The sequence below is a fragment of the Miscanthus floridulus genome, chromosome 19 (assembly GCF_019320115.1).
Source record: "Miscanthus floridulus cultivar M001 chromosome 19, ASM1932011v1, whole genome shotgun sequence".
NCBI classification, from domain to species: domain Eukaryota; kingdom Viridiplantae; phylum Streptophyta; class Magnoliopsida; order Poales; family Poaceae; genus Miscanthus; species Miscanthus floridulus.
The window spans coordinates 53,369,347-53,378,020 of NC_089598.1; the positions used below are offsets into that span (position 1 = coordinate 53,369,347).

The 8,674-nt window shown below is 42.9% G+C and overlaps 1 non-coding gene across 1 annotated transcript; it reads left to right on the plus strand.

Moving 5' to 3' along the window:
- Positions 1-2,210: 2,210 nt before the first annotated feature.
- On the plus strand, positions 2,211-2,289 carry LOC136530085 (small nucleolar RNA SNORD83). The gene has a single exon (XR_010777588.1). It is a non-coding gene; the product is annotated as a small nucleolar RNA SNORD83 (small nucleolar RNA).
- The last annotated feature ends 6,385 nt before the right edge of the window (positions 2,290-8,674 follow it).

The window sequence follows — 8,674 nt, forward strand, 5'->3', positions numbered from 1 at the left end:
GCCTTAGATAAAATCACATAAATTATTATGGTAAAAAAAGTTAGAAATCGGATATATAGTTAATTAGGTGTGTCCCGTCATCATTTTAGTGCCTGCTCATACAACGTGAGTAGTGGTTGTCCAACACCGGTTGAGATGGTTTGGACATGTACAACGGAGATCTCCAGATGCACCGGTGCGTAGTGGAATCCTAAGTCAGGATAGTAACGTGAAGAGATGCAGAGGAAGACCGAAGTTGACTTGGGTAGAGGCAATAAAAGGAGACTTGAAAGGATGAAATATACCCAAAGACTTAGCCTTAGATAGGAGTGCTTGGAAGACAGCTATTCACGTGCCTGAACCTTGATTGTTTCTGTTGGGTTTCAACTCTAGCCTACCCAAACTTATTTGGGATTTAAAGGCTTTGTTGTTATTGTCGTCGTCGTCATACAACGTGAGTGCCAACATTTACACGGTAGCAATTTTGAAAAAGCAAACACCATTCTCCAGGCAGTGGACCCCACAACTCCATCACCTGAACCCGCTGTACAGGAAAATTTGGAGACCACGATGCACGCTCTATTTCATCTGTGTTTCCTCTGAGTCACTGACAGGCGGCCCTGGCTGCTCACGTGGAGGGCCACACGGCGCACCGCTCCATCCCATTCACAAACTTCTACCAGCAGCATGTGGTCCATTGTTCAAAAAAGGCCAAACATGTCTTATGCCAGTACTCCATTTGACAAAAATAGCACTTCCAATCCACCCGTTCATCACGCCACTTGTCACCGATCTAAGGCATGGGTAGCCGTCACCCCCTATGGGGCAGCTATCCCCCGTTGTAGAAATTTCACACTGATATATGTATATTTTCGAGAGTAGTTACTTTCATAATCAATAAATCACGTTGCGAATGTGTACATACTCATTTATCCGTTTGACTATGTTAACATACTAACATTAAGATACTCCAGATCTTTACTATGTGAAAAAATAAAAGAGCATATATTTTTTAATATATTATATAATACTATGATAATAGCATATAAAATAAGTATAACCATATACTCTAAGTATACATACATACTTGTCATATATAGTATCCTAGATGGTCTAGTATGATGATATACTCCATCTACATACACTTCGTCGGCCCATATACGCCCTAAATCTAGAGATATACATATGGGAGTAACTACTCCCTAGAAGTAGGAAATAATTTCCATATATATACCATAACATTATAGTAAACCACTTAGTAAAGAATTACTATAATCTCGTAAATTAATATAGTAATTATCGTAACGCAAAGTGGCTATAGAATAAGTTATTTCGTAGCCAGCTACAGGGTAGTAGTTATATATATATATATATATATATATATATATATATATATATATATATACACACACACACACACACTATGGATGTGTATCATTTCAAATTTTATGAAAACTCCTAACTATGTTTTCTAGGAAGTTTTTACAATTTCATCAAGGATGTGGGTTCCACTGAATATTTTTTCTTCTTTTGGTGGCTGAAAATCCTAGACTGATACAAATAAATGAATGTCCATCCTCACACCTCAAAGTAAGTATTTTTTTCTCGAATGATCTATGTTGTGGTCTTGTGCCTAAGATCAATTTTCCTAGATTATTCAACATCGCCAGAAATAATATTTTTTTGTTGAAAAGGAGTGATATTGGTTACTCAAGAAGCATGTTACATTCTTTCGCAATCAGCAACACCTTAGAATATTGGGGAACCCGCACATGCCAGAACTCTAAAAGCAAAACTCTACAGAAAGTAACTGCAACACAATTTTTATTCCTTATTTCAATTACCTCTTTCAACAGAAGCATTTTCTCAATATCATCTAATGGCTAAACATCTTGACAACATCAACTTCACAGAAGAATGGTTATGCTCATTTTTGGTATTTTACTTCATCACTATTGATACGGTCGTTTGTGGAGAACAAACAATCATGACTACGATATTTGTAGTGACAGAAAAGTCACCACAAAAAATGCTTTGTGGCAAAAACAAGAGTTTGTTTTTTTGATTGAATCCTTTGCCACAAAACCCCTTTCCGTTGTGGTTAGGTGTAATGTTACGAATCATGAGAGGATTGATATGGGCAAAACATATGTGTTGACATATGGAGATACCCTATATATAGATCTCAGGAAAGAAGGACAAATCTACTCCCATGGTATTTGACAGATCAAGCAACATGTTGTATATCCTTTGGTAGGTGATGTCACCAAAGACAAATGTGATTTTATCCATGACCCATAACTGATTGCTAGATGTATGGATCGGGTTAACCACTCCAACCTTCCCTCGGTTATGTCATCTCATTGAGTCATTCTGTCGGTGTTGCCCATTCAAGAAAATGATTTGCCTGCTGGTGATGGCTAATTTTCCTACCAATGGTGCCAACTCGGGTGGATCTCTAGACCTTTTAGATTATAGTTTTCCTATCAGCCATGTACCTACAGTAAAATTGTTTCATTTTTTAATTTCCTCGTCGGGTTTTTTTTCCTGTCGATGCATCATCCAGAAAATTAATTTTAAATTTTCCTGTCAGTGCAATTATTTTTCCTATTGGTAATTGTAGCATTAGGAAAATTCCAGTTTGCAACAATAGGCCGTCGACGGACGGGCGAGCGAGATGTAGATCTCGGAGAGGGTCGAGTGAGAAAAGGAGGTGCCCACATGCGACATGGCACTATGCCTTAAGGCACGGAGGGTGTGGCCTGCGAGAGGGGTGTATGGTTTGGGATGTTTTTTCATGGGTTATTTCAACATGAATTGAACTAGAAGCATACCTCGTGCGTTGCTGCGGGAATTGCGGATTAGTGGATTGCATGGTATGATGATATGGACAACAAAATACTTATGTGTCTTGCTGACGTGGACATTACAGTTGCATGTGCGAGTGGATTTTAATTGTATGTGATATTGCATTGCCTAGTTGGACAATTTGCATGTTGAGATAAATAGCTAGTGGGGTTTTGCTTAATAGATTTTAATTGTATGTGATAGTGCATTGCATAGTTGAACAACTTACATTTTAAGATAAATAGCTAGTGGGGTTTTGCTTTATAAGAGTATAAGATAAGATAAGATAAGATAAGATAAGATAAGATAAGATGCGCACTGTGTTTTGGGCCATATTTTTGGCGCTCACATAGGGCTGGGTTCAATATTTTGTGCCCTGGCTTCATTGTGTTTCTAAAATTCCTATTGTGTTTTCGAAATACGGACATGACAAATATGAATTACCCTACACTACTACACAAATGATTTTGCGCGACACCCCCCCCCCCCCCCGGAGGCCACCGAGGCGGGCACCTATTTTTGCCCGTCACGGTAAATGCCACGGTTTACCTAGGCGGGTATTTTTTATTTACCATGCCGGGCATTTTTGCCCGCCACGGTAAATCAATTTACCGTGGCGGGCATCCTAAAATGCCCGCCACCTAAAATATGGAGGCCCAACTGACCCAAACCAAGGCCCAATAGCCATCTCCAATATAAAAGGAGGGAGTTAGGGTTTCACTGAAACACATCACCCACATCCCTCGCACCATCATCGCCGCCTCCCCCACTCTCTCTCTGTTAGCTCCCCGCCTCCCCCACTCTCTCTTAGCTCTCTGCCTCCCCCACTCTCCCTCGGCCTCCCTCTACTCTCCCTCGATGCAGGCAGCGGCGCGCGGCGTAGCTCTCCTCCATAGCGCCGCCGCGACGGCCATCCCCTACAGCGACGCGTGGCGCGAGGAGGAGAGCGACGCAGGGTGGCGCCGCACCGAGCGACACGACAACGACGGTGGACCCCTCCCTTCCCCGTCAATGGTGGCGGTCCCTCCCTTCCCCGTCGGTGGCCTCCTCTAAGGGCGCGCGAGGCCTCCAGACGGTGGATCGAGGGCGCGCGGGGCGACGGCGCGCGTGGGACGACGGCGACGGCTGCGCTCTCCTCCTCTCCCATGGATCCTCCATGAACGACGATGGCGTGGGGCTAGGGTTTCAAATCCAGTGAGTTCATCTCCCTCTTCCTCTCCATCTCCCTCTTCCTCTCTCCATCTCCCTCACTCCTCCCTCTTCCTCTCTCCAGATCCAGAGATGGCGACCTCTTCCTCCACGGATCCGGCGGCGGCGACCTCCTCCACCACGGATCTGGCGGCTGCACCCTCCTCCTCCGTGGATCTAGCGGTGGAGCGATCGGATCCGGCGGTGGATCTCCACCATGGCCACGACGCCGGGATCCACCACGGCCATGACGCTGGGACCTCCACCATGGCGGGCGAGGACGCGTCGGCGCGTCGGCCTCCCTCCACCACGGTGCGGCGGGATCCACGAGGAGGCACGGGGATCCATGAGGGGGTGTCGGCGTGGTCCCCTGCGAGCGACTGGCGAGGTGGTGGCGGCTGTGGGAAGGCCGGATCCGTTGCCGGTGGGCTTGCCAGTGGGCTCGAGAACGGGCTCGCCGGCGGGCTCCTGGTTTTTTTTTGTTTTTTTAATGATTAACCGCAACGGGCATCCTAACGTGCCCGCCATGGTAAAAGTATATTTACCGCGGCAGGCATGTTACACCGCCCGCCACGGGAAATCGATTAACCACGGCGGGCAAGGCCGCCCGCCGTGGTTAAGCCATGATTTACCGTGGCCTCTAGGCCACGGCAGACGGCTTTGCCCACCGCGGAAAACTGAAAGTGCCCGCCTCCAGTAAAGTTTGTGTAGTAGTGCTATGAGTTTTGCATGGACCAGAAAAAAATAATTCTCCTACTAGGTATTCACACACACACAAGATAAAATATCCTTTTGTGTTTTTTATTTCCCTGTAACTTTCCGGTGCCACGAGTACTATAACTAGAAGCATACTCCGCGTGTCGCCGCGGGATTTTTTTTAAATAAATCTGTTGTATATATAGCTATATGGTATTCTGTATACTATGTGTGTATGTATGAATTTGACTTACATATTATTTTGTAGTATTAATTGGATCTGGTAAAAAATCGGTAATTTAATAGAAAAAAAACTAATAGAATATTTGATCATATTATAGAAGAATAGAAATAAATCTGTTGTATATATAGCTATATGGTATTCTATATACTATGTGTGTATGTATGAATTTGACTTACATATTATTTTGTTGTATCGGATCTGGTAAAAATCGGTAATTTAATAGAAAAAACTAATAGAATATTTGATCATATTATAGAAGAATAGGTGATGAAACAAACGCTATTACAGAAAATCTTAATGGAGGCGGGCGAAATGGGTTAATGGAGGAGGACATTAGAACTGCCTCCAATCAATGGTCACGGTTAATTGTGACATAAGAGAGGCGGGTGCCCTGCCCACCTCGGTTAATCATTTAACGGAGGCGGGCACTTTAAGTCAACTGCCTCCATCAAAAAAGGGCGCCGCCGAGCAAAAGAAATTATGTAGTACTGAAATAGTATATGTAGATGACTTTAGGTTAATAGATTAATGATTAAAAGTATTGCACATAATAGAGAAGGTGTGGTTATTTTTTGTAATTAATAAGGGATGACATTGATAGCTTGTATGAAAGGATTGCAAGTTAGCGGGACAATTAGTGAGGAATGATGTGGACACCTTGTATGAAGAGATAAAATATCTAGTGGGGTTTAGTTTTATAAGAGTGTATAGATAAGCAATGTTTCTATAGGTTTTAGTGATAAAACGACAAAAACGGTACTATAGAAAGATACTATAAAGCAGATGGGAAGCCTCTGAAGAGGCGACTGGCCCAACTGCCTTTAGTTTTTGAAAGTGCATCTAGCCCTTTAGTGGGTTTTGGATGATTGAATGACAATGTGATTAAAGATCTAACATTTTCTCTAAGTGTGAAACAGGAAATTGGTTATCTCACAGATGATTAATGAAGCCAAAATGATGCGTTGTTGTATAAACAATCTAGTTCAAGAATAAGACAACAATGCAAATGGAATTCATGCAAAGGCTTATTTATGGTGGGAATTCCATGTACTATATGAAAGCTAGCACGGTAAGAATTAATTAATGAGACATGAGGGATTGCATATGGAATGGTCTCAGATTTGAAGCTTACCAAATTGAAATGAAAAAAGAGATAACAATACAAATGAGCCCAACAGCTAGTTTTCAAACAAGCCATGAGTCGAGAGTTTGGACGTGAGTCGAGAGTTCCGATGGTCGGGAGTTCCGGCAATCGTCAGGAGTTTTGATGTCTCGCGCTTAACCGGTATGGCCGACCAGAGTCCAATGGCTACTTTTCAAATGAGCTGAGGGTCGGGAGTTCCGACGGTCGGGAGTTCTGGCATTCGTCGGGAGTTTCAACGCCTCACAACGATACTTTACTCAGTTACCGTTGGCGCAATGCAAGTCATACCGGACATGTCCGGTATGCTGGCAACGGCTAGAAAACGGCTAGTTTTTCAAAGGGGGCTATAAATACCCCCAAGCCTCCACCTTTGGAGGCTACTGATTCTACTGGTTGCAATACACATTCTTGAGCCTTGCCAACTCTCCCAAACCCTCTCTTAGTGAGTGTGTGATCCAAATTATCAAATCCATTAGTGGGTTGAGACAAATTCAAAAAGAGAGCAATCTAACCACTTGAGCACTTGTGCATATTGTCAATCTCGTGATTTGCATTTGTTACTCTTGGACTCTTCGGTCTGAGATGGCTAGGCGTTGCCAGAGAGCACCCGAGAGATTATGGTGTGCCTCGAAAAGTTTGTAATGGTCGATTCTGCCGCCTTAGAATCAACTAGTGGAAGGAGGAAAAGGAGTTAGAAAAGACTTTGGCTAGAGTGACCTTCGTGGTACCCTCTAGGGCTGACCTTCGCTGGGTCGCCCGCAGCACCCTCAACGGAGAGTAGGACTCGAATGAGTCCGAACTTCGGTAAAACAAATATTGTGTCTCAATTCGCATTTCATTTGATATTTGTGTTCCTCTAGCTCTTGTGCAGGTTACCTGTGTGTGGCACTATCTTTAGTGGGTGCCTACAGTTTAGTTTGAAGATAGAGATTGAAAGGAGCAAGTTTGGGGTTGTTCAGCAGACACGTGTATAACCTACCAGACACGTCCGATATTAGAGCTTAGTGCTAAACTTATTTGATCTGTGTTCTAACTCTTGTGTTGCAGGTTCTAGGCTCCTAGGATTAGTTAATATTGTTTATTTACTCGTTGGCTAACTTGTGAGGGGTTGTATTACTTTGATATGGAGTTTCCACTCGGAAACTCCCATTACTAAATCATTTCTGCTTTTAAAGGTGTTAATTTTTAGAAACGCCTATTCATCCCCCTCTAGGCGACATCCTAGGTCCTTTCAAGTGGTATCAGAGCAAGGTTCTCACCTAAAGTTTCACTGTCGTGAGAAAAGGATGTCGACGCCTATCGAGTTGGAGCCGATGCTTCTCCAAAATGATGGTTCAAACTTTCTACCTGGGTCATTGCATGTACTCAATACTTTTTGGGCTATTAGCCCTCTTGTTGAGCATATTGTGGATGCAAGCATACCTCTTCCTATAGTTGATTGGAGCAACTACAAAAATTTATTAAAAGAGAAAGAGATATGCGTGCAACTCAATGCTCAAGCTATTAATGTCATTTTGAGTACATTGAGTGCAGAGGTTCAAGATGAGGCATCTTCAATGGACAACCACCTTCAAAGAGTGCTCATCTCATTTGGACTAAGCTTGTTGAGTTATATGGAAAATCCAAATGTAATGATGCACTTGAGATCGAGTCAATGGAGAGTATGTCCATTGTGTATTCATGTAGCGAAGAAGCCTCACAAGACCTCAAGAGCACCGAGTCGGAGCAAGAAGTGCAAGCAGCGCATGACCTGCTGTCTACCTGCACATCTGGTATGCATACTGGTCGAGGCAGCAGAGCAGCAAGCAGTTGTTTGCAAGGATGCTCAAGACCGGTGGCGACCAAGTGATGAGTCAACCTCAGTATCTCATGACTCTCATCACTTGTGTCTCATGGCCAAGAAAAGCAAGAAGAAGAGTAACAAGAAAGATCAAGAAAAGGAGAAAGCACAAGTAGATGATCAAGATAAGAGTGATGTTGAAGTTGAAGACAACTACAACCTTGATCATCTCAACTGCAAAGACAAGTTCATCATCATGAAGATAGTTGAAAAGAATGATGAGCTTGAAGAAGAGATTGAGAAGCAAGAGCAATCACTTCAAAAGTAAGAATTGTTTCTTATCTCCAAGATGAAAGAACTAAAGGCTCTAAGTGAGAGGTATAAAAAATTGTCAATTAAGCATGCTTTAGTTACTAACTCCTCTTCTAGTGTTTCACAACTAGAAAAGAAAAACTTTGAGCTCAAGGCAAGGCTAGATAAACTATCAGGCAAGTATAATGTGCTACAAGCAAACTATGTTCATCTAAAGTGCTCTCATGAGGAAGTAGTAGAATCAAGCATCATGCTTGAGGTGGCTCATGAGGTTGTGATCACATCAGTAAAATTTTCTCAACCTCTCACACATTCACTCACTAGTACACCATCTCAATTAAATATTTCTTGTACTAATGAGTGTGCTCCTCAAGCAAGCCAATCTTCGATTGAGCTATATCTCATAGAAAACATAGAGCTAAAAGAAGAGGTGGAAAGATTAAAGAAAGATATGATTCAGTTGAAGGGTAAGGAGAAAGCACAA